Genomic DNA, 27,978 nt, shown 5'->3' on the forward strand with positions numbered 1-27,978 from the left:
AACAACCACAACCGCGAGCTCTACAATTCTATATTTGCTTACTTGATGCCAACTCTCCAACACCAGAACATTTTTTACTCCAACTTAAAACATTACCCTTACCAAAAATAATATAAATTTGCACAGCTCTCCCCAACTTTGGAATTTATCCAATCAATAATGATCCAAAATACTGGTCATTCCTTCCAGTTTCCCACGGACGAGCTCCCAAATGTTACAAACTACCAGGCTCAAGGCAGCGCAACATTAAATGGGGAGGCCACGCACAAAGAAGTTAACTCAAAATAAACATTTATTAACGTATTTTTAAACTATAATAAACCCCAAAAGGGAAAAGAAAACAAGACAAGATCAAATAATAAAGAAAGCTCAAAATCTGGTGCTGGAGAGAAGTCAAGCTCCAACGAGGCCACCACACCGGAGGACAGATCCTTTTATCAGTCAACTCATCATACGTAATCCACCACACCTGCTGCTTGTCTCCACCCTGCAAACAGAGAAAAGAACACACACACCAGAACGCCACCTAGAGGCGAACAGATCCCGTTTAGGGAACAGGTGCTACCCCGGGTCGTAACAGTGGTTAACAATGCACTACATTATATTATACTTTATGAAAATGCACTACATTATAAAATTAAATATGCACTAGATTATATATATAAAAAGATCTTCTTTATATTGACACTGAAATATAAAGAAATATATGAATACTTGAGTTTAACTTGAATTTAGAACGCAAAGTGTGCCAATTCACGTTAACACAATTCCACTATTTTTGTGGACATATGACTACATTATTTTACTAGATTTGTATTGTGAATTATTTGTATTGTTGGCACAGAAACTTACAAGCTCGAGGGTTTATTATTATTATTATTATATAATCTGTTTGAATCCTGTTAAAATTTTATGCTGTTCATGTTGTGGCAATTTCTCCCCATGGTATTGGAAATTATATCATGGCACTAGTCTGGATTATTTAATGTTTGTTTGAATAAATCTAATTCTGTAAAAAAATATATGATAATTATTTGCAATCTTTAAATAATATTTCGACAGCAGTTTAGAGAAACATAATAATTATATAATTAGACTATTAATGCATAAAACTCAAATGTGTTTCTGAGTCTAAAAATGATGGAGCAGGTCACACATATCCACCTAGTGCTAAACTAAGTGCATCTGTTTTCACATCTGTCAGCAGTGCACAGACACAAGTTAGCAGAAACAAGCTTGCACTGGGGCACAGTTTATCACAACAACATGCTTCCCGCTCTCTTTCTTCCTCTATCTCGCTCCCTCTTTTTTCTGCTCTATATCTCTCACTCTGAAGCTTAGGCAGCCTGTGGTGGTGTTTGCCATTTGATGTGGCTTCTCTGTTGTGGCGGCGGGGAGGAGAATTCTCCTTCCCTGCAGGAGCATCAGACTCTGTATGTGGAGGAAAGCTCCAGCTGAGATGGAGGCTTTTTGTAAAGAAAGCTGGGAAAGAACACATGCAGGAGGAAAGAGGGGAGCCAGAGAGAGTTCTGTTTCAGAGATGCAAATGTAGACACTGTGTTAAGGTAGCAGAGAGAAAAAAATAGTTTGAAACAACTTTTAAAGGAAGTAGGAGAGGTGTCAAAATGGAAGCCATTCCGTTGAGTAACCCAGAGGTTGGAGACACAATGACATGCAGGACAAGAGTAGATGTGGAGCACAAAAATGGTGTTTTATTTTGTTGTAAATAATGCTCGAAAGACAACACTCTCTGAATATTTGTATTTATTTATTTATTATTCTTTCTTTTTTTTCATTTGGCAAATTGGTGGCAAATTTGTATGAATTTGTAAAATTTCATTCATTTTTGTACGATCTGATTACGCCCCATTTGACAGTTAAGTTTAGGAATGGACCTTAATGTTTTAAATACACTGCCTTAAAATTCTGGCAGTGTATTTTGAAAAAAAGAAATAATAACAGAAATGAAATTTTAATTAAAAAAAGCAAATTAAAGTAAAAATTTAAATTTTAAGAGAACAAATATCATTATTACTGAAATTATGTTAAATTAAGTTGTGTTGTGCATTATATGAATTAAAGTTCTGGAAGCCCAGACCAAATTAAAATACATAGACAAGAAAAACATCACAAGATAAAGTAATGGTTAGAGAGTCGGACTTGTAACCTAAAGGTTGCGGGTTCAAGTCTCAGGTCCGACAGGAATTGTCATGGGAGGAGTGAATGCACAGAGCTCTCTTCCACCCTCAATACCACGACCCTTGAGCAAGGCACCGAACCCCCATCTGCTCCCCGGGACCTGCTGCAATATGGCTGCCCACTGCTCCGGGTGTGTGTTCACGGTTTGTGCATGTATTCACTACTGTGTGTGTGTACTTGGATGGGTTAAATGCAGAACACAAATTCCGAGTATGGGTCACCATACCTGGCCACATGTCACTTCACTGCATTGGATTAAAGTATGTTCTGTCAAGAGGATGTAAGAGTTTTTGTCACCAGGCTGTAACAAACTCTGCTAAAGGAAAGTAACCAAGAAAATGTGCAACATATTTTTAGAAATGGCCATGGTACTCCAAAACAGCAGGAAGCATACAAGTGAAATCCATTATCCAAACATCCAACTTTAATATGCCTCAAAACCCCTTTTTGCCCGTTGAAAAAGAGCACAAGGCTAAGAGCAAACTGATTTAAAATGAAAGCTGCCCTTTCTCTTACCCTCCATTTTCCTGTTTACCCAGACACAACTAAAATAGATTTTATAGCCTCTTTTGGTAGCAGCAGGAGGCAAAAAGGCTTCAGATCAGCTCCTTAAATCATGGTCAAATGACAGTGTAATATTATTGACAAAGCTGAAATGGTGAGAGATTTGCCCGTGAGAACGATTGTTAGGTTCTTGTATCTGTTAATAACAGTTATTCCACTCCATCCATTTTCTTTTGAAAATAAATTATCATTCAGAGCGCACAGATCTTGTATGCTTAGCATTTTACAAGCACAGTCCTATCTCCTTAATGAATTCATTAGATACCGCTGGCCTAGGCGATTCTTCAGAAGAGGCTCTGTGAGACACTCTCTGGTCAGCAGGTCCCTGATGATTCCAGGGGAAGTCCATTCAGAAACAAGCGAGAGACCATTCGCCAATATCTCTAGTCTGTGTGTGTGTGCGACCGCACAGCCGTGCGTAGGCTTATTTGTTTTCTTGTCACTTCTGAAGATAACGTATCACTGTACTGCTCAGATAATTACTCTTCTGTGAGTGTGAGGGGGGATAAAGATGTTTAATCTTCTAAGACTCATTACTCACTGCAATGTTAATGGGAATTACAGAGAAGAAGCGAATGGAGGCAGGGGACTTCAAAGATCAGCCGCTGCATGTCGAGTGTGTGTGTGTGTATGTGAGGCTGGTGAAGATGCACATGATTTTGCATCTTATTCAATATAGCTTAAATTTCTAAGATGCATTTTAACATCCACAGTCATTCTGAACCCCATTTTATGGTCCGTTTGAAGCATAAAGGCCTCTATATACTCACAGCAAAGTTCAGTTTTATTCTTCACTCAGGGTAAAAAGAAGTTTGAAATACGCAAGCAGTGGTATATTCATTTTGTTTGAAATGAAGTCACACCACCAGTTAGTTCTTTGATTTTGCTTGAAGTGTATCAGGGCCTTAATATTTTAGCATACAGTCTGTATGGGGGTAGAATTGTTGCTTAATTACAAATAAATAGATTATGATCCACAAATAAATAGAATGAGATCCACAAATAAATCTTAAAGTTTCACAAACATGAATTAAATTCACAAATAAATAAAATGAGATTTGCAAATAAAACACATATTCACAAATATATATTTATGTCACAACCACAACTTTGCCTGGCATTTATTTGTGAATCGCATCCTGTGCATTTGTAGATAGCTGCACGCATTTGTGAATCGCGTCCTGTGCATTTGCGAATTGTGAAACATTTCTTGCATCAAGACGTGCTGACAATCCACAAATACGTGGACTCCACCCACCGTCTACTCAAGCCAATCAGATAAAAGCCACATTCGCTGACCAATCGTAGAACGATCTCGCTATAGCCAATCACGTTTTGCTTTACAATCAGGGCGGTCTCGTCCTGAGATAACTTCATTCATCTGCATTGGCTCACATAGGTCATATAAGGGCCATACAATGGGTACAGTAAAAGATGTTTAAAACTGGATTTCGTTAGACCATTAGACTGTGTATCATGCCAAGCCACAGTATTTTATGTTACGTGCCTTTGAAAATGCCAGAGAAAGCTTTAAATCACGGCTATATGGGAACAACGCTATACTGTATTCAAACGTGATATGGAAGCTTCATTTATTCAATATGGAAATAAAAGTGTCAATAAGTAACTGACTAATAAATAACTGAACTCAACCTCATAATAAACATTTGTTTGTGTAATAGGTTAAATTGCTGTCACACAACAGCCAACAGCATTTCCCAGTTTTTCAGTCAAGTCGATGTATATGAGCTGCTCTGTGGATCTAACGATGTATGAAGTTTTTGATATTCTGTGGTGGGCGCAGCAGTAATAGAAATTAATCTACCAATAAGCTTAAATATATACAGTGGGGCAAAAAAGTATTTAGTCAGCCACCAATTGTGCAAGACAAATGCCTTTCACAGCAGCTGCCTGTCAATCAAGAGTACTCAGTAGTACTACTGTTACTGCAAAACTTTGTAATGAATGTCTGTTTTTTTTTTTTTTTTGGCTGTAAATAACATTCTCTGACCTGTAGATAACTTTTTTTATTTGTTCATCAATAGACACCATGTGGTAGGTTTTTGATAGGCTGGATGTGAGAAACTCACACATGTGAAGAATGTTTGAATGAAATTCATGGAAACTGGCTCCTTTCATTGTCTCACTCTCCAGCTGGGGATGAATGGATTTATTTTGGCAGAGGATAGATGGGTCTCTGCTTGCATATATTCCAGTGACCAGCCTTCAGCATGGAGCACAGCCAAATCACCTCAAGACACAAATGCCTTTCACAGCAGCTGCCTGTCAATCAAGAGTACTCAGTAGTACTACTGTTACTGCAAAACTTTGTAATGAATGTCTTGTTTTTTTTTTTTTTTGGCTGTAAATAACATTCTCTGACCTGTAGATAACTTTTTTTATTTGTTCATCAATAGACACCATGTGGTAGGTTTTTGATAGACTGGATGTGAGAAACTCACACATGTGAAGAATGTTTGAATGAAATTCATGGAAACTGGCTCCTTTCATTGTCTCACTCTCCAGCGGAGAGTGAGACAAGAGGATAGATGGGTCTCTGCTTGCATATATTCCAGTGACCAGCCTTCAGTAGACCCACAGAGTAAGCAGTGACAGCTGTTTACAGCCCCCATCTGTTCGCTCCCTCTCTGTGTGTCTCTCACTACACGGGAAAACCATATTTAGCATTCTATAAACTCATTGTACTATGACACGCTCCACCGTCTGTGTGAGAGTTCAGCTCAGAGTAGCAAAATACCAGTTGCTTCTGCCATTAGAGAGCAGTGTCTCTTCTTAACCTGTTGGCTGACCAGGTTAGCCTGCAAGGATCCCTGAGTTCCTGTGTGTTAATGAATGTGAGGTCCAGCTGGTTAACCAGTCAATCAAGCCTCTTAGTGTCAGCAGCCTCAGCCGTTCTCCAGACACTTTAAGGGCTCACATTAATTCCTGTTGTCATGTGGCATATTGGGTTTGTTTTACACGATTGCTCTTTTCTTCCTCCTTCACCCCTTCCCATTCATAACAATTACATCCCTGGTGTGTCACTGGTATTACAAGCCTTAACAGATTGATGGTTGCTGCATTGAAGTGCAATAAAGCATCTGAACAACAATGCCAAAACATTATACCACTGGAAATTCAACATACACCAGGGAATATAACGGAGAAGTTAATGTGTGGCTCTCAGCAGAGCAGTCTGCTTACATAATTCATTTAGACACCAGGGGTTGTCCGAAATCTTGTGTGAAAGGCCTATAAACCTTAAAAACTGTGGTAACGCTTTATAATAACTTTCATTTATAGAAATATGCTAGAAATATGAGATAATGTGCTTGTTAATGTTTACTAATGAACTTACTAAACATTACCTAATGATTAACATATGATTATTTAATGTAAATTGAAATGCTTACAAATGTCAGTAAACTTTCAGTTCATATGATCTTCATTTGTTGGTCTTTGTTTGTTGTGCAGACCTCTATTTGAATTGAATTTACCCTATTCACACATCTTTACTAATAATCATTTATTAGTAAGTTGTTCATGCAGTAGCCATTCTAAAGTTGAAACTATTCATCATTTGTAAATGTTTATAAATGATTACTAATCATTTAGTATCGTTATGGGCATTGGACTTTTAGCTAATGGAACAAGGTTTGTGTAAAGGGTGGCTGGTTAATTTAGCTAAATGCTTGCTAAAGACAACAGATTGTAATTTTGGTGCAAATTTTTTTTTTTGATTACCTCAACACTCAGATTAGTTTACTACTTTTCAGTATATCATTAAACAGGATATTCCTTGAATCATAAATAAACAGGAGTAAACAAATCATTTCTTTTTAAATAAAATACTAGTTCATTTATTAAAACAATATAATATAAACCAATTTAACCGTGTTCCCTGTAAATGTTTATAAATGATTACTAATCATTTAGTATCGTTATGGGCATTGGACTTTTAGCTAATGGAACAAGGTTTGTGTAAAGGGTGGCTGGTTAATTTAGCTAAATGCTTGCTAAAGACAACAGATTGTAATTTTGGTGCAAATTTTTTTTTTTGATTACCTCAACACTCAGATTAGTTTACTACTTTTCAGTATATCATTAAACAGGATTTTCCTTGAATCATAAATAAACAGGAGTAAACAAATCATTTTTTAAAAATAAAATACTTGTTCATTTATTAAAACAATATAATATAAACCAATTTAACCGTGTTCCCTTATAAATTGACCCGTGTACACTGTTGACCCCTTAAACCTACCCATACCACCAAACCTGTCGCTAACCTTACCCGTATCACACCTCAATAGCAGCAAAAGAGTTGTGCATTAACACAAGCTTTTAATCATTTTATAACATCTGTTAAAATCATTTGTAGATTTTCAATAAGTGCTTGATCATATAGAATTTTAAGTTTAATGACATTTATAAGCATTTTAACTTGCATGAAATAATGATGTTTGAACATTTTCTAATGTTTAGTAAGTTTATTAGCAAACATTAACAAGTACATTATCTCACGTTACCTCAATAGCAGCAAAAGAGTTGTGCATTAACACAAGCTTTTAATCATTTTATAACATCTGTTAAAATCATTTGTAGATTTTCAATAAGTGCTTGATCATATAGAATTTAAAGTTTAATGACATTTATAAGCATTTTAACTTGCATGAAATAATGATGTTTGAACATTTTCTAATGTTTAGTAAGTTTATTAGCAAACATTAACAAGCACATTATCTCACGATTCTTTGAATATAAATAAATAGTTAATATATATATATATATTAACTAATGATCCATTAAGCATCATATAATATTTGTTAATGATTTATTAATGAAAGTTATTATAAAGTGTTACCAAAACTTTTGTTTTTGTCAAGCTAGCATTCAAAGGATAAAAAGGACAAATTTTTTGTTTAAAATGACATGAAGTTCTTTGAATTGTAAATTATTTTATTTCTGCTTGCACTACTGTTCCAAATTTTAGGTTCAGTAAGATTTTTAATGTTTTTAAAAAAGGTCCCTTATGCCCACCAAGGCTGCATTTATTTGATCGTAACACAGCAAAAACAGTATTATTGTGAAATATTGTTACAATAATAAAATAACGGTTTTCTATTTTAATATATTTTAAAATGCAAAGTATTCCTGTGATGGCCATTACTCCAGTCTTCAATGCCACTTGATCATTCGGAAATCATTCTAATATGCTGATTTGGTGCTCACTGAACCCAAACAGTAATGTACATTCAGATGCCGTTTTGAATGCAATTGCAAATCTCATTTCTGTTTGCTACCTCAATTCAAATTAAAGGCACAATATGTAATTTTTCACCATTAGAGGGCGCGTATTCAAAATAAACAGAGACAAAGGCGTAGTTTGATGACGCTGAGTGTGGAATCATGGAAGTTGTCGTCATCCCCACAGCCGATGCAATCCGACGGGACTCGAGCAGAAATCATGTTCATTGATGAGCTAATGATTTATTAACGTAGTAGAATGAAGCAGGGTGAGGCTGAAAGCCGTCGAAGCGAAACGAGGCCGCTGAACGAACGTGACACACAGCTCGAAAGCAGCGGAGCTTTTATTATGCCACAGTCGACCGCTTCCGCTCCTTCCGGTCGTGCGTATGTGGGGGAAAGCAGTGCTGTTTTATCATACTAGATACATTTAAAAGTTCTGTTATAATGCTACTCTGTGCTGTCGTCACCGGTCTATTAAAACGCACAACATATTAAAGCGTCTTTGGTGTTTCCATGTTTTCTACAAAAGTTTTTCTTCCATGTTTTTCTCGGAAATCGAGGGGTTATGACGTCATTAGCAGGCGACACAATGACACTATAGACACGGTCCGTGTCACTAGTTAAAATAGCTTATTTCTCTGGATTTAAACATTCTTCAAAACATTTGGGATAAGTACACAAGTCATGTAAGTACAGAAGTCAGCAAAATATATAACACTGTTCTAGTGGTTTTTGGATATCTTGCATATTGTGCCTTTAAAGAACTGAACTGGAATGTAAATGCATTTTCAATTCAATTCTGAATGATGCAAAATTCTGAAAAGACAAAACAAAACAAAAAAACAAGTGGGCTGCATCCGAAATCACATGCTTCTCTACTATACAGTAGGTGAAAACAGTAATTGAACAGAGTAGTATGTCTGAATTCACAGTATTCATAAAACAGTGGACAAAAAGTCACCGGATGACCTACTATTTCCTGGTGAGATTCTGAAGTGTGCATACTTTGGACATTTTACTATCCGCTTTACTATCTCACGATGCCACATACTATATAGAATGTGCTAATGGTCACCAAGTAAAAAAAAATAAAATGTACCTATGCGGAGAGTATGCCATTTTGGCAGTCTCATAATCTAGAATCCATCGGTAGAACACATTTTGTAAGGTGGGCAGGCCAGGAATACTTCTTGGTCACCACAGATGACATTTCTTCATTATTATGTTTCTCTCAGAGAATTGTGTGTGTGGAACAGGATGTTTGCGACATGGACAGGCCTTACTAATGGGACAAAAGTGGCTGAAGCAGCTTCCTATTTCTTTTGTCCTCTGTATGTCCTCTTTTTGTCCTTTTGTTCTCATTGTCATTGATTCAGAGGTTGTTCCAATGTATCCTTGAGAAAACATAGATCCTGGTAGAAGATGACCAAGGCTCAAGCATTCACCACATATAATACATAAAGGTCATCCTTGCTCTATTTAGTTTCTTTTGTTCTTATTGACTGTATAGTAGATAGTTCTTCTACATACTCCCATCTTTTAATTGTTAAGGTTTTACATTGTTGAGCTATTTGAGTACAAAAAAAGTTTGTAGACATATTTGTGTTAACTGTTAATGAAGTATAGACCGCAGTGACCTGTCTTTTATAATGCTTTCTGGCATGTACCTTGATACTGCAGCTGAACCTCATCATCACGGTACGAAATGAGTGCCAAAAGACATGCCCACATCACTGATGCTATCATAAAAATCCATCCTAGCAATACAGACACATGAAGAAACTCTCTCCCCTCCATTAAAATGGATAAGTCAGCGGTCCACCTGGCCTCATTGCTGGAGAGATAACATTTTAGAGAGTCTGAAAGAGAAGATGGAATATGCTACAGCTACAGAGCATAGCGCGCTTTCTAATGCGACGCTTTCATTGTGCCGCTGTCACCTGTCAGTGGGAGTCGAGCTGAAGGGATGGATGTAAACACGGGCATCTTACACTGTGTTATGGAGAGTTGTCATAGCCATGTGGTGAGCCAGCACAGATCCAACTCCCAGTGTGCTTTAGCGTGTCAAATTGACAAAGAATTTAAGATGAATTTTCTTTTCTCTGTGAACAAGCTCTGTCATTCAGCTTTCAATGGGAACGTGGGACGTGAAAAAGCTGCCACCTATCCAGCATTATTTTATGCTTATTTGGTAAACATTATGGGTAGAATGTTCTGTACATAATATGAATCAATTCTATCAAAGGCGGCGTGACGTATAGGACAAACAGCAGTTGGAGAACAACTTCAGCTAAAATAGATATTGACAGCTTGTCTCTCCTGTCATTGTGACATTGTGAACACAAACCAGTGTTCAGTTTGGGGGGATTGAATTGTCCTCATCTGTTCTTAGACAACCTAGTGAAGCTTTGAGAAGAGGATCAGATTTGAACACGTTTTAAAAATAGAAGCATTTTCTTTTTGTCATCTGCTGCTCTGTCCCTTGCTGTCAACACACTTGTCAAATTGGTATTGATACAACTATTACAGCAGATAAAAAGCCCATTGCACTGACTCATATTTGACCTTTTTGTATTTTTCTACTCCACAGTTGTGTACTAGTTTCTTCTGAAGACAAGAAAAATCAACTCAAATATTTTTCTCCCATAATACCTCTGCAAGCCTCTTGCTGATACCCCTTTTAATAATGCAGCACAGGCTTTCATCACTGTCTGATACCTTTTGCCCACAATCCTTGAAAACAAAAGAAACACATGGCACGATACGGTTTGATTCTGCAGTGGTGCATTGAAAAGAGAACTAGAGCAAAACACAACAGAAAAGTAAATAAAAGAGTCCCTCAGCGCAGTGCATTGGAGAATGCCCTACTACTATACTAAACGTTTAGAGGCTCTTTTTCTTTTATGAAGTTCCTCATCAAACCATTGCATCTACCTTTAAGATTCAAGCTGAAGTGTATCGTGTTTGGTTACTTCACATTCAACCAGGTGTCCTTTTCATTTTGAACATGCATCACATGTCTTTCTTGCAGAGTTTGAAATGGGTGTTGGAACATATTTGTCTGTTATTTTGCCTGTAGATGCTTTAAGATGATACAGGTTACAGCTAAAATTTAAATTATTTAAAATCAATACAATGTATTTATTTTTTTGGTCAGTCTCGTGTCATAAGTGGGATAGTGTATAGTCATCCATTCCACATCGGATTCTACACTCTAAAAAATGCTGGGTTGTTTCAACCCAGCTTTGGGTCAAATATGGACTAACCCAACCGTTGGGTTAAATTTTGGCATTCAATTTTTAACCCAAAAGTTGGGTTAGTCCAAATTTGACCCAAAGTTGGGTTGAAATAACCCAGCATTTTTTAGTGTGTAATCACATATCGTGGTTGACTGGCTGGCTGTGTAATATCCCTTATTTAATAAAAATACATAATAATAATAATAATTTCAGAGGAACTGCTCCATAAAGGGTTTTAAAAAAGCCCCAGGGATATGTAGTGGATCTATAGATGGCAGGCCTCCCATCTTCCTCAACAAGTTTCTCTGTTTTCACTGGAACACATTTTAATGAGGCATGATTATTAATCAAATTTAAAAAAAAATTCATGTAAAGTAAGCAGTTAAAAAGATGAGATTAGACACATTTGAACAGCAGTGGAACCTTGGGGCTCCATTCCTGCAGCAGGGGGTACCAGCAGCCTTGTTCTTTTAACAAGTGTTAATCTGTCTCTGTAGAGGTGTTAAAAAACCTCAGCACTTAAATTAGTGCTCTTCCTGCATCCCACAACATACGCTATGTGATCTGTGTGAATAGTAATAACAAAGTCTTTTAAATACGCATAGGTGAGAACAGGGCTTGTAATAATGTCTCTGTCATGCGATAGGCAAAGTGAATTAGCAATATTAGACGTTTTTCTACCATTTTTCATGGGTGCGTTTGTGTGTTGAAATTGCTTTAATTGCACTGTTAGGTGGGTCAGACACAATGATGTGCAGGTCATGTTTGGCAATATTGCTCTTGTAAAAACCATTATGCCAGGGTGGGGTGGCATGTGGGATGTGAAGTGAATATCTGCTGCTGCTCGTATGCCTGTTGAACCCTTAATAGCAGGGAATGTTGTTTTATGAAACCATTACTCCATCTGACTGGTCACTGCTGCCTTTGTCTTTTAACTATTGAGATATACATATTATTAGCCCATATTTATTAAACACGAATTTAGTAATCATGCTACCTTGGTAGTCTTTCACTGGCGGATTATACTGAATATAACTCTGTGTAAAGCCAAGTTATGTATTTCCATGAGCTAAACAGTTACACAACAGAACAAGCATGCATACATTAAAATCATGCAAATCAGTACTCATTTTACTTCATGTGGTTGGAGTTGTGTGTCTGATGCATACTGTTCATTACAGTGGATCATCAAAAGCCATTTTTTACCTGTCAGGGTGTGATGTTACAGCCAAACCATCATGGATGATTACTTGAAACTCATTCACTCTATATGAGTGTCTATATGATTGTATATGCCATTGTTTTTGTTTTTATTTTTGACAAAATTATAAGCATTATTTTCCTTATCTAAACATCCACCACAATGATTATTGTTAAATAGTTAAGCATAATAAGAATCAATAGTATGATTAAAAATAATTATTGATAATTGATTTTGACTTCAGTGACTCAAATCTTTTGGTTTCATGAGCTGATGTTCACTGATACTTTCTCGGTTAGATTGTTAGGTTACACTTTATTTTAAGGTGTCCTTGTTACAGTGTAATTATACATTAAAGTACTGAGTGATATTAATTAATTACATGTACTTTCTATATGGTTAGGATTAGGATTAGGGTTTGACGCTGAGACACTCAAATTCAACGAGTCACTGAGTTATTAGGAGTTTTTAAGCATTATAAACATTTACCTCAACAAATTACATTTTACCCTTCATTTTGTCATAAATTCAACATGGATGACAAAAGATCCTTTGAAATATTCATTAGCCTATCTTCTGTTGCAGTGTTTAACACCTTTAAAAAATCATTTTGGAAATAAAATATTGCGAATGATTATATTATTTTTTTAAGAGTTTCAGACTCTTCATATATTATAGTTGTAAGGAAAGCAGGCTGTGAGAAAGGAGGACCGCCTGTACTGATTGCATTTACCTTGAGACTTCTTGCCTTTGCCTCTAGTGTCATTTTTATGCACACATTATCTCAGATAAGTGCACTTGTTCTCTGTGCTTACATATTTGTCTCTTTGATTGCCTCACTGTCATTGTGGCAGATGAATTGGAGGCACGGTGAGGCGACAATGTCATTGGGACCACCGCTTTCAAGCCATCCATTTTGCATTTGAAATGAATGTTGGGAGAAGACAAATTGTTTAAAGATTAAACCTTAGAGAATAAAAGGATTAATGTAATAAAGGAAACCTGCTGCCTTCAGATGGGATAGCGAAAAAGGAAGGAAAGGAGAATGAAAGACAAGCAAAAAAAAATGTTTCTATCAGACAGACAGTGATGAGCAGTAAGTGTGGCTGATCTGATTGCAGTGAAGAGGTAAGGTGATAAAGTGCCTCTCATTTCTATATTTGGGTTAAAGATTAAATGGTAAGGAAATGAAACCTTTTTGAATAGCTTCCTCCACTTATGCTTGGCAAACTGTCTCCTTCACCCCTCCTTCTGTGGATTAATGTGTGTATGCATATCTGTCAGAGAGATCGAGAGGAGAGCAATTTGGTGTGTATTTACGTATCTGGGCGTGTTTAACTGTCTTTTTCAGCGTGTATTTGTAGAGGCCAAAAGCTGTTGAGCGTGAGTGTTTGTATGAAAGTGCAGTCAGATTTCATTAGCAAAGACTCGTTGTGGGGAAGCGTGCGCTATAGAATCAGCAGTAAAAGCCGCAGCGGCTACTCGCAGATGCTCTCTCTCCCCTGGTTTGTGTCTGGGGGCAGGACCTGCATACTAATGGACCCGTTTCAGGCTTGATCAATGAGCACAGATCAGACACTGGCTACCAATCTCTCTTAGTGCAGAAAGAATAGAAATACCTCTCTAAATACCTCCAAATACCTTTAAATGTAGCTGCAGTGATGCTACTGATCTAGCAGAAAGGGACATTTAAAAATCTTATATCACACATAAAACCATGTGGGAGTTTTACATTATGAATTAGTTCATGTTCAGTTCAGTCTGTCTTCTCGATCTGTGTCTGAACTATTTGCACTGCTGTATTGCAAGAAATATACTGATTATACTCAACTACTATTAGTTCAGTTTCAAGTCGAGTCAATTTTATTTGAATAATGCTTTTTACAATACACATTGTTTCAAAGATCTTTACAGATCTTCGTGCCTTATAGTCATATTTAACAAATTGTGAAATCACGTGCTGTGTGATAATATTGTTTACATTTTGCAATTATGTAAACAGTCAAGCAGTTGAGATTTTCTGCATAGTATATATCACTTTATGGGAGTAGAATGTATGTATGTGAGTATATCCAAACCATAATATAGTTTATTATATTATTATGTCATATTTCTCACAACTAAGCATTTTAAATGAACAGTTAATTAAAGTTATGGAATAATACACATAACAAGTACACAGAGTCATTCAAAACTGAAACTGGAAGACACTTCAGAAAGAGTTTATAAGCATCATAAGCGGTTACCCCACAAATGAAAACAGAGTAGATCTATCACTCTCCATCTATTTTATATTGTTATAGACATTTTATATTTATATTGTCTTATTTAGACTTCAAACGCCTATTCGTTCAGTGTAAGGCGTATTCGTTGAGTAGCTCAAACCAATGAAATGTACCTCACAACCCATTATCGATTGTCATTGATTGCCACTGTTTACGTGTCCATTTACTCAATAATATATATATATATATATATATAATATTTTATGTACAATTCTAAAACTGTACTTTATATTAAATAACAAAAAATAAAACAAATAATAAAATCAAATTAGCTACTGAGAGAGTGACTGTATATTTGACATTTTTGTCTCTTGACGGCTGTAATCCATTTTTCTATATTTTATTTTCCTATTTTTGAAAGTCATAGAAAGATAATAGTGGATTGTTTCTTTTGCTGTTGGAGTGAATGGGAATTCAAAAGTAATTGGCAGTCCTTAAAATGTGAAAAGGGTCCATTTTCAACATTTGAAAGCAGGAAAGCAGTCATATTTTTTTAAAAAATGGGAGACTTCAGTGAACACACACACACACACTACATGCAGTAAGTAAGTACATGGAACAGAAACACTATTTGTTCACTTAAAAGATTTGTTCAAAAACATAGTCACTACCATAATGTAAAATAACTGTTGTGGGTTGGTAGTCTACTGAATTGGAGGAGATGTTTCTGACAGGCACAGCACACTCCTAGAATTGAAGAGAGAATAAAGGAGCAGCGTTGGCTGTCTGAGTTACCGCAGTGCCAGCTTTTGCCTAGAACAAATTGAAGCTAATGCAATGAGGACACAATCTTGCTCGCTCTTGCTGTCTTTCACCTCTCACTCTCCTGCTTTTTCTTAGCTCCCATTTACCAATCACTTTACTTTTTTATTTGTGTTACCACTCCCTCTACAAGTTTTCTGGTCAGTCATGTCATAAACAGAGAGGAACCTTGTCCACATTTTGGCGAATGCCTCCCGCTGTTTGAACACTACAATATTGACCCGTCTCCATTCCAGCTGACTGAGCTTATGCTCAAGTGCTGAAGGCTTCTTGCAATAACTTTTCCTTTTCTTAAAGCAGCACTTCACCCAAAAGTGAAAAATTTCTCACTATTTATTCACCCTCATATAGTTCCTTTTTTATTTTTTTTATTTCTTCTGTGGATATTAAAAGAACATTGAGGTCCAAACCCCATTGGGCGTTTTTTTTATTTTTATTTTTTTTAAATCTTCTTTTGTGTTCGGAAGAAGAAAGAAAAACACTCAGGTTTGAAAAGACATGAGGTTTAGTAAATAATGATGTTAACTATCCCTTTAAGATTCTTTCTAAGTACCTATACTTTAACACATGCACTAAAATCTTCATCCCTTTTTGTCCCCTGATGCTTTACAGGGCAGCTTTTAAGTCTGTGTTGAGTGTCAAGCTTCAAATTAAATCAGATTCTCAATAAATTGCCATTGGCATTATTATCCGTGCAGGTGAGAAGCTTGTACAGGAGCTCAAGGACAACCATTGATGTGTGAGAACAACAGGAGAGGAGGTGTATTTCCCTTCACAACCACAAGGGGCAGTACAGCACCTCTTTTCCCACAACTTTCAGGTGATGCAGTGTAGAGGTGTTTTTGCTCTATCACAGGAAGGTTTTTAAAAGTAACTGAGATAAGGTATTGCCCAAACACAAACTATTGTACACAACATACACACATTATAGCCGCATTGCATGCACCATTAGCACTGAGGACTGTGGGTCCACTGTCAAACTATGAATATGCACTGAATATTTTGACACAAAATCCTCCTTTCTGCTCTACGAGTGTTTCTTTTATTCTGAGAAAGGGACATGTTTGCCTTACCCTGCTGCATCCCTCATGGCTTATTCATGATCCGGTGTTGTTCTGGTGGTTAGCTGTGTGGGTTCAGAGCCATCCACGCTCCTGCCACATTAAACAATGGCAGAGATCTCACCATGTTTATTTATCAGAGTCAGGGTGCCTGGTGCTACAGGTCTCACATCATTTATCTCTGCTATCAGTTCGGTCGCTGTCTGCTGTAATGGGGCCTGTCCTCAAAGAGACAGCTCCACAGCGGACCATTCAAAGGCACCTTGTGGCTACTTAATGAGCCCCTGGATGTTTCTGCTTTGGTTCTTAATTGGTACGTCCAAGTAGCTTGGGGTCGATGTTGGACCGTCAAGCTAGGATAACGTTCTGGAGGTTGTGATAGAGCATTAAGACACCATGACTAGTCCCCACTGGAGATGTACATACATTTGGAAATGCTATAACTAACAGTGTTATGAAATTACAGTTCATTAATTCTTCCTTACATTTTAAATTTGAACTGAATTCAGTCTCTGTATTCCCAGAAATACACATGTTGATAATTCCTTTGAACTGACATTCAATAAATTCCTCATCACAACAATTCTAATTGGATTTCCTGTGGATTATGTCCAATTCAACTCAAATTCTAACTCATGAATTGAAATCACACCCAGATCTGTAAATCTCCTAATATCGTAAAACTACAAAATGTAAATCTCTGTAGTGCCAACCTGTCATAGATTTGCTGTAGACCACCAAATTAACTCTTTCTAAATTAAGAAATTGAGTTTCCCACTGATTGCTATTCAGTTCATAATAAGACTGTTACGTCTCTTCAAACTAGTATCATGACTGTCAAAATGAGCACACTTATCCGAAGTATATATTCAGCTCCTGTTTACAAACAAGCAAGGAATAAAGTTCCTAGAATTTCTGCTGTATTACACTTCTGATTGCAAATCATAACGGCACTTTCGGAGAGAGCGAGCTGATGGTGCTTTGGATGATTTCAGGGAGTTCCAGCACTGTTGGTAAAGGAAATTGTAGCCTGTGTCACTTTAGATGTGGACTGAGATATTTGGTGAGAAAGGGGGACTCTGCTTTAAGCTGTCCCTGTGGAGGAGCGGTTCTTCTCACTGCCACAAGAGAGCCTACCACTCAGTCTGTCTGAGTTCTGTCATTTCTTTCAGTCTCCAGTGCGCTGCCCATGGGAGAGTGGCTAGGAGCAACACAATGTCTGAAAGGAGAGAGACATGTAAATGTTCTAATCTCTGTTGAGGCCCCCATCTTCCTTTTCAAACCAACTCAGTTATCTTGGGGCCCAGAGCTTTATAGAAAAACATAATTGCTGCTTGTTAAATGTAATAAGTGCTGTGCTGTGTTACTTTCATGACTGTAGTTACACGGACAATCATTTCGAATGTACAAGTTCTAGGCAGTGAGATAAAATTAAAATAAGTCTATAATGTCATTAAAGGGATGGTTCACCTAAAAATTTGAATTTTGCCATTATTTACTTACCTTCATGTTGTTTAAAACCTGTATGACATTTTATTTTTATTTATTTGTTTATTCTGTGGAGCACAAAAGAAGATACTTTAAAGAAAACATTTTGTATCCATTAAATCGGAGTCAGTGGGGTTCAAAACAACACTGCACCCCACAGAAATAGAAAGAAAAGAAAAAAAACCTTCCTGAGAAAATATTTTCCACAGGAGGACGAAAAAGTCAAAGTTTTGGAATGGCAACAAGAGTGAGTAAATAAGGACAGAATTTTTATTTTTGAATGCAATGAACTATCTTGTTTTAATATACCTCTCTGAGCAGCACACTGACCCATCATGCCTTTTCTCTCTCTCTCGCTCTCTCTAACTTTCTCCCCTTTTTCATTTCTATGACTCAGCTTTTTTGTTAGTCCATTAGCTACATAGTTTCTCATTGCCTCTGCTCTGTGCTGTGGTTACTGATAGTTCCTTTAAAAATTTGAGATGTGAGACTGAGAGGCGAAACAGTCGGAGCGAGTGACACACTGATGCCACAATGCATTCTGCTGTCTCTGCTCCAGCATGAATGAACTGCGTCACTTCCTCTATCGCAATGTGGCTAAATGCTCCAAAAGAGATTGCTTTTTTGTTGCTGAGGAATCATTTACAGTGGCTCACACTGGGCATTGCTGCATAAGAACACTCTATTACTTAAGTGTGACCACAATCTTCCACTACCACTACACTCTTAAAAATAAAGGTGCTTCACGATGCCATAGAAGAACCTTTTTGTCTAAATGGATCCATAAAGAACCTTAAACATCTGAAGAACCTTTCTGTTTCCCAAAAGGTTCTTTGTGGCAAAAGAAGGTTCTTCAGATTATAAAAAGGTAAGGAAGAGATGGTTCTTTAAATAACCTTTGATTGAATGGTTCTTTGTGGAACCAAAAATGGTTCTTCTATGGTATCGCTTGAAGAACCTTTTGAAGCACCTTTATTTTTAAGAGTGTACCTCATCCTATTATTTGTCTGCCCCCGCTCCCAGAAGGTGACAGTGGGTAATCTAAGGTGAAGTTTTACACAGCAAGATCAGTAATGCTTGTGCCGCTTGCTAAATAACTCTTCTGTTGTGGAGTTTGATGATTCCTGCTGAAATTTCTTATGTCATGTGACATTTTATTCACTTTGGGTCAGATTCTTAATTAACCAACTCAAATAAGGAGTTCTAAGTTTTACTTGCCCTGGAAAAAAACTATCACTGGCCCCAGCAAAATATATAAATTTATTAATGAACAATTACTATTTTAACAATTTTTATATTTGCTATTTTGTTTAATTAAAAATTAACATTTTTGTTAATTTGTATAAAAAACAAACAAATATGTAACACTTTTGGCATAAACACTGACACTGATACTATGCAAAACACACTTTGGTTTGTGTGTTTATTTATTTTTACTAGCCTTTTTTGTATAATTTATTTATTTATTTTAAAATAAACAAAACCTCATCTTTGTTAACCAGTTGGATAACATTAGATTGGTGGCAAATCAGCAAGTTTGCAACAGCAATGCAAGATACACTACTATTCAAATGTGTGGGGTAAGTGAGGTGTCTAGGCTGCATTTATTATTCATTTGATGAAAAATACATTAAACACAGTAATATTGTGAAATATTATTTTCTATTTTAATATAATTTAAAATTTAATTTATTCCTGTGGTGGCAAAGCTGAATTTTCAGCATCATTACTCCAGCCTTCAGTGTCAGATCCTTCAGAAATCATTCTAATATGCTGATATGGTGCTTAAGAAAATGTTTTATTAATATCAACGTTGAAACATTGCGTTGTTTAATAACAAACAACTTAATATAGTTTCCGCTATATTATAGCGGAAGCATTTATTTGAAATATAAATATTTATTACATTATAAATACAACATTATTAATGTATTTGCTATCACTTTTAATAGAAAGTATACTTATGAACGGTAGTGTACATAACAGTAAAACAAATGTTTACATTTGCAAGGCATAAAAAAAAAATGAATGTACAAGATCAATAAAAGGAACAATTTTAGTGACAGTTCCGTCATCTGGCCAAAAATTCTTTCTCACTGGCCAGGGCAAGTAAGCAATCCTTATTGTTGAGCCCTGCAGTTAGTAATTTATTAGATTGTCTTGAACATTTAGGATTTTCCTATCGCACTTTTCAAGTTGAAACTCAGAATGGATTTACACTTGGTTTAGATGCAAATAGTTACAAAAAGAATACTGGGAAAAAGAGTGAAGTAAATGTGTTGCAATGTAGAAGAGTGTATATAACCCCTTTAGGTTGTTGGGTTGTAGACAAGGGCTCTTGGCTGATTGGAATTTACTGTTACATACAATGCAGGCAGTGCTTGCAGCCTCTTAATATGCAGAATAATGTTCTGAGTCACAATCTGAAATAGAGCAAATAATGAAAATTGAGAGTGAGCGAGAAATGTGTGGCATGCTTTGAATAAATGTCCCACTCATGGACGAAAAGAAATTGTGACAGCAGTAGGAAAGCTCTTTTCTTATTTGACTCTATAAAGAGAAACGGGATAAAAGGAATTTGCACTACATTTTGGAATAATGTGCCTCATCAAGTCAAGGTGACATACGCAATATATAACTTTCTTAAATATGCATGGATGCGAGTGCTTCCTTATTACTCGCACGGACCATTTACTAGTGTACCTCTGAGAATTGGCTTCAAATCTGCTTTGTGAGAATAGCATGTAAGGAAGTATTAGATATGGGACGCAGGCACATAATCGAGGTGTGGAGGGTAAGTTAGCTGCCCAAATCACAGTTGTAGGTAACACATGCCGTGTGCTATTTTATGCACATTGTTGCACATCATATACACATCAGTTAAGCAGCTGGAAATTCAACAATTCAAGATTTAGTATTATAACACTGAATTTCACTGTCAAAGACACAGCGTCCCACATGGTTTTAACGGTTTTTAAGCATTTGTTAGTGTGGAGATCAGTCTTTCTACCTGACTTGTGCATCATTTATGTAGTCTGTATCATTGTAACATGTATACCTATAGCTAACAGAGAATGTTATCAGAATATTCTGGCAAGGTTCTTTCAAAGTTATGAACAAACATTCTTCCAGTAACGCTAATAGACTGTTCATTCAGAGTTATCTTGTCTTTAATAATGTTCTCAAAATATTAGCACCAAAACACTATTTATATATTGTTCATATAATGTTTTATTTCTGAAACATTTTAGTTGTGTAACAGAAAAATAAAAAAAAGAAATAAAACATGTAACTGGATGTTTTGAATGTTCAGAGAACATGCAGAAATAATGTTTCCATAACTTAAAAAGAACATTAGCAAACATTCTTAGAACAAAATTTTGTTAGCTAGGTAAGGGGACATGCATAAAAAAAAGCATGAGATGCAGGGTAGAGAAAATAAAAAGTTAAAGTTGTACTTGTAATTTGAGCACCTTGTTTTTAGAACGGTGTGTCATGTGTGAAACGTCATCTAGTGCATGCTTACTTAGAAAACAATGGAATGGCATTCCTGTAACAGATCGGCCAGGCTCCATCACCTCCCAATCATCACAACGATCCCTCTCACCTGAGTTCTGAGCACCTGCACCTGTCACCAATCAAGCACCTCATTACCAGCCTGCATAAAAGCACACACCTCAGACACCCTCACTGTCCGGTCTTGTATACACGTAGAGGACTCAAAGACTTTGCTACTACTGCCAGTTGAATACTTCCGGCATTACTTACCGCCTGTGGTCCTCCTAGTGTTTCCTCGGCTCCAAGTGTCTCCTGTTCCTCCTAGTTCCCGGATCGCTGAGGTGTGTGTGTGTGTGTGCTCCTCCTGCCTGCATTCCAGCTCCTGTAAAGCCAAAGACCCGGATTACCCCGCTCATCTTATCCTTCGAACTATTCCCTCACCATCACATCCTCTGAACCCTACCCCCGTACTCTCTGTGACCCAATAAACCTCTTTTATATATATATATATATATATATATATATATATAACCTGTTGCATCAGACCTCTTCCATTTAAATTCCACTGGAATGCAAAAAAAAATATTATTGTTAATCCCTTTACAATAAGGTTCCATGTGTTAACATTAGGTAACGTCTAGGTTACTTGTGTAACCCTCGCTCCCTGAAGGAGGGAACGGAGACGTTATGTCAGTCGTGACTGACGAATTGGGATCTCGCCCGAGAGCCCAATCACCTTCGAGTGTTAACTAAACAAGCCAATGACAGTTGGCGTGCAGGTTTCGTTAAAAGGAGAGCGCGTGCAAACGCACATCAGTTTTTCGCTGAGGAGCTGAGACTACGTGCCCCGGCCATACAGCGGTGGTACAGCAACTGTGGCGACGGAACGTAACGTCTCCGTTCCCTCCTTCAGGGAACGAGGGTTACACAAGTAACCTAGACGTTCCCTTTCAGTCAGTCACATTCTACGTTACGTCAGTCGTGACTGACGAATTGGGATCCGTGAGGAAAACGCCACTATTGCTGACCCCCTCCAGTGCCCTGCGGAAGCCGGCAAGTCCCCCCACACCAGCTGGGGCGGAAGATAGGACAGCAGCTAGGCAGAGGTGTCCGCCACTGCTGTTCCATACAGTGGTACATAGGATAACACTGGGAAAGTGTACCCAGTTGGGATGCTACAGAAGCCACATCCTGCACATAGGAGGCATCATGTGGAATTACACATATGGACTGGTCCCCGGGCAGTACTACATATGGAAGTCCCTGCGGTAGACTCAACCCACCTGGGGTGAGATAACTACGCAGCAGAGATGGCAGTGAACGACTGCCAGGGAAAGACACGGGCTTACCGTGAGGGGAGCCGTACCGTGGAAGAATACACATGTGGGATCACCCGAAAGGGGAATCACTACACACGGGCACCTAGCCCAGCACAAGGGCTGACCTTGGGCATGCACACGAGTGCTGAGCCTGGCGTCTGGAGACAGCCTTTCCCTTCTGCTGACCTCCAAAGCAGACAAAGAGCTGGTCTGAGGTCCTGAAGCTCCGCGTACGGTCCACGTAAATGCGCAGAGCGCGAACGGGACAGAGCAGAGCGATGGCTGGGTCTGCCTCCTCCCGGGGCAGCGCTTGCAAGTTCACCACCTGATCCCTAAAAGGCGTGGTGGGAACTTTGGGCACATATCTGGGCCGGGGTCTCAGGACAACATGAGTTACCCGTTCCGAATTCTAGGCACGAATCGTTGACCGAGAATGCCTGCAGGTCCCCTACCCTCTTGACCGAGGCCAATGCGGTGAGGAGCGCTGTCTTTAATGACAGAATTTTAAGCTCTTCTGACCGCAGAGGCTCGAAGGGCTCCTCCTTTAGGGCCGTGAGGACCGAGGGGAGATCCCAAGAGGGTAACAGGTGAGGGCGCGGAGGATTCAGCCTCCTTGCCCCTCTGAGAAACCTGATGATCAGGTCGTGCTTCCCTAGAGACTTACCGTCTACTGCATCGTGATGTGCGGCAATGGCGGCAACATACACTTTCAGGGTGGAGGGAGACAGCCTTCGCTCCAAGCCATCCTGCAGGAAAGAAAGCACGACTGCGATCGGGCATCTACGGGGGTCTTCCAGGCGGGAAGAGCACCAACCGACGAACAGGTTCCACTTCAGCCTGTAAGCGTGTCTGGTAGACGGGGCCCTAGCTGAAGCGATGGTGTTTACTACCGCTGGAGGTAGCCCACCTAGAACCTCCGCGTCCCGTCCAGGGACCATAAGTGGAGATTCCACAAGTCTGGACGCGGGTGCCAGAGGGTGCCCCCTCTCTGAGAAAGGAGATCCCTCCTCAGAGGAATTCGCCAAGGAGGGGCTGTCGCGAGGAGCATCAGTTGGGGGAACCAAGTCCGACTGGGCCAATATGGCGCGACCAAGAGGACCTGCTCCTCGTCCTCCCTGACCTTGCACAATGTCTGTGTGAGAACGCTCACTGGGGGAAACGCATATTTTCGTAGGCCCCGAGGCCAGCTGCACGCCAGGGAGTAAAACAACTGGCAATGGGACGTGTCTGGGGAGGCAAACAGGTCTACCTGAGCGTCCCCAAAGCGTCTCCAAATCAGCTGGACTGTCTCGGGGTGGAGTCGCCATTCTCCAGGGAGGGCGGGCCGACGTGAGAGCTCGTCGGCTGCACGGTTGAGCTCGCCTGGGATGTGAACGGCGTGAAGCGACCTCAAATGCTTCTGACTCCAGAGGAGGAGATGGCGGGCGAGTTGCGACATGCGACGGGAGCGTAGACTGCCCTGGTGGTTGATGTACGCAACAGTCGCAGTGTTGTCCGTACGGACCAGTACGTGCTTGTCGTGTAGCAGCGATTTGAAGCAGCGCAGAGCCAGCCATACTGCTTGCAACTCGAGGCAGTTGAATGAATGAAGCATGAAACCGGAGGCGGCTGCCGACGCCCGGCCTGCGCCCCCAGGAACCAATCATCCAGCCTCGAGCGTTCGGGAGAAGGCGGAGGCCTCCCGTGCAGCCCAACACTCTCAGCGGCCCGGGAAAGCATAGCGGTCAGCTCTGGATCTGACTCGGGCAACGCCACTCTCCCTGACGGTGGCAGCGCAGCCGAATCCTCACCTCCAGAGCCTAGCTCGACATCCTGTCCTCTGCCTGTGTCCCGCACAAGACCCAGCACACTCGTCCGGAAGCACCAGGTGGTACAACATGCTTGAGGAATGAGAGGCCTGTGGAGACGTACTCGACGGGGAAACTCTCAACGTAACCCTCAGGTCTCCCTGACCATGAACTGAAGCAGCCCTCCGAGAACCAGAGGAGCTAGAGCGGGCATGGCAAGGGGGATACCCCCGAGCCTTCTCGCACAGACACTGTGCAAGGTCAGGGAGGACGAGAAGCAGGTCCTCTTGGTAGCGCCATATTGGCCCAGTCGGACTTGGTTCCCCGAACTGATGCTCCTCGCGACAGCCCCTCCTTGGCGAATTCCTCGGAGGAGGGATCTCCTTTCTCAGAGAGGGGTCGCCCTCTGGCAGCCGCCTGCGTAGTCTCGGCTCCTCAGCGAAAAACTGATGTGCGTTTGCACGCGCTCTCCTTTTATACCCGCACTGCGGGGCAGGGTGCGCGTGGGCAAACACGCATGCCAACTGTCAGTGGCTTGTTTAGTTAACACTCGAAGGTGATTGGGCTCTCGGGCGAGATCCCAATTCATCAGTCACGACTGACGTAACGTAGAACGTGACTGACTGAAAGGGAACTACATTATTTAACGTGTGCAATTTTTTTTGAGTAAACAAGCTTTTGTGACCTGTGTAGCGAATTTAACTCATGGGGAAATATGAATAATTAACCATAACTAATTATGATTAATTATTAATATTTTAGATCCACTGTAGATATTTAGCTGACCACTCAGGGTCAACCGTCTTGTCAATTCTAAGAACGTTAATTTCCTGGTTAAAGGAAATAACTTTCTTACTTTACAATTCTATAAGTTTGTAACGTAAATCTGCATGATTATTGACTCCGGTTATGAGTAAACAATGAACACGTCAAGTGTGATACAAGTAAGGTTTTATTAACTACATAAACACTTAAACTAGTCTAACATACTACATAAACACATTAAGCCGGTCTAACATACACATACACACACACACACATACAGTTGGTATAGGAAAGGGTTAAAGTTTAGCACTAAAGAAAGAGGCATAAAGAATGAATTTTATGGAACCATTTTGCATATTCAGCAGATCTAAAACCTGAGGGAAAACGTCAGATTCTTAGTTCAACAAACCTTGTAAAAAGGTGTAACTGATACTTAATGCATCAATTAAATCGACTAAGTTTGATACTTGCGTATGTCTGAAAAAGATTCCTGATGCAATCTTAAGGCCCCAAGATCTTGCTGAAGTTGGTTGATGAGAAAGAGCTAGTTTGAGTCAGAATCACTTGGTGAATGAAAAGGACTAGGCCGGAGCCTGGCACGAGCTTTGGTATCCTGGAGCGTTTCTCACATCTTCATCTTAGCATCTCACTGAACCACCGAACAGGGGCGGGTCACATGGAGTGTGGCCTTTTAAAGCCTGCAGAGATTCACGCCTCTCAAGATGGGTTCGTCCAATGAGGAAGGCTGAAATCCCAAGCGGGAGGTTGGAAATACTGAGGATTTTTATGAGTCTTTGTCTGTAAGCATGGTATTTTGCATATGTAATTCGCTGGAGTGTTGCGGCACAAATTAGTACCGATTCTTAGAACATCAATATGTTGCATAGGTATCAGCATATAATATACACACTTGTTTCGATCATAAGAAGGCGAATTCATAGATACTAGACATGAAATAGTTACTTATATGAATGAGTGGTTTATCGTAAGCATGAATAAAAATAGTCTATAATACAACAGATTAAATACAACACAGCAATAATATACACAATGGCCTGAAGAAAATGGGTGTTCATTCAAAGAAGGTTTTCCTATGAATTAATTAGTAGAAAAGTCAGTTTCTCCTGTGCATTTGTGTCCCTTTGTTTCTGGAGAAAGCAGAATGAGAGCCGGCTCGCATTCCACAAGGTTGTAAATGTATCGGGTTACCATGAAACCAGGGTCTTGTTCGGCGTCCTGGGGTGTTACAAAGTATTTGTGAAATCTAGCTAACAAAATATATATTGTGTGTTGGAGTGTTCCAGACGCTACACCTGTCTGAGTGAAAATGCAATATCCAAGGTTACATTATTTGCAGTGTTGAATCACCCTTGGCAGATGTTTTCTTGCATCGAATTGCAGTCAAATGCATATAGTATGTTACTGCAACAATTATTTCAGCTGGAAGTTTTAAGAGGCAAATCGATTGTAAGTGTCCCTTACATAACAAGCACTCCAACATTTGTATTCAGAAGCCAATTCTAATGATTCCTTATACTAATAGGTAATATTTCTGGGGGTAAAATTGCCAACGTAGTGCAGATGGCTGCCAGGTAACACCGTAATTCACCTTTTTACTTCCACTATAATTTGTCTGTTTCTTCAAATTATACTGCCTAACCCCTCACTTAAAAATCCAAAGTAGCACTAAATAACGACCACCCTCTATCACAGCCTCTCCAGACAGGAAAGGCCCATATGATTTTGAAGCTCAACTGCTCCTTAGAGCGCCACTTTCTAATGCAGGACGATCCCTGAATTGAGTAGCACTCCATGCTTTGGGGGTTTAGAGGGTGATTAAATGCAAAATATTTTTCACCGTGTCTGTGCTGTGCACTACAGAGTCAATATGAAGGAAGATATAATGTTAACACGTATTTTGTTTGCTTCAGGCATCAAAATATCCTCAGTAATCATTGTGGGTATGTGTCGTGCGGTTTTAGGGCATGCACAATTTTGTACGTTGGAATAGAAACATATTGGCAGCCTCTAAAACAAAAGCATTTTTGGAATGAACTAAGCTAGTGACATCCAGATGTTTATGATTGATTTTTGGTTCGTAGAATATAAAATGTATGGAATTAACAGGTTGAGTTTATTGGATGTAATCCCTAAGATTAAGTAAATATATTCAGTGCCATCACATTTATACTACCATTCAAAAGTTTGGGGTTAGTAATGTTTTTGTTTTTCCTCATAGGCTAGCTGAACTGCATTTATTTGATCAAAACTACAATAAAAACAGTAATATTATGATATTACTATAATTTAAAATAATGATTTTCTATTTTAATATATTTTAGAAATGTAATTAATTACTGTGATGGGAAAGCTAATATTTCAGCAGTCATTTCTCCAGTTTTCAGTGTCACATGATCCTTCAGAAATCACTCTAATATAATGATTTGCTGCTCAACAAATATTCCTTATTATCAGTATTCAAAGTGCTGCTAACTATTTTTCATTCTGCTCCAAAATATCTATTTAATAGTAAATGTGCCTATACAAATACATTTATAAT

At 38.9% G+C, this 27,978-nt stretch overlaps 1 long non-coding RNA gene across 1 annotated transcript; it reads right to left on the bottom strand.

Annotated features, from left to right (window-relative positions):
• Nucleotides 1–387: 387 nt before the first annotated feature.
• On the bottom strand, nt 388–23,586 carry LOC107565775 (uncharacterized). Its single transcript, XR_001606419.1, has 3 exons — nt 23,574–23,586; nt 9,651–9,654; nt 388–480 (listed from the first exon to the last, which is right to left on the bottom strand). It is a non-coding gene; the product is annotated as an uncharacterized lncRNA (long non-coding RNA).
• Between the last annotated feature and the right edge of the window lie 4,392 nt (nt 23,587–27,978).

The sequence above is a fragment of the Sinocyclocheilus grahami genome, unplaced genomic scaffold, assembly GCF_001515645.1.
Source record: "Sinocyclocheilus grahami isolate Dianchi unplaced genomic scaffold, SAMN03320097.WGS_v1.1 scaffold1026.1, whole genome shotgun sequence".
NCBI classification, from domain to species: Eukaryota; Metazoa; Chordata; class Actinopteri; order Cypriniformes; family Cyprinidae; genus Sinocyclocheilus; species Sinocyclocheilus grahami.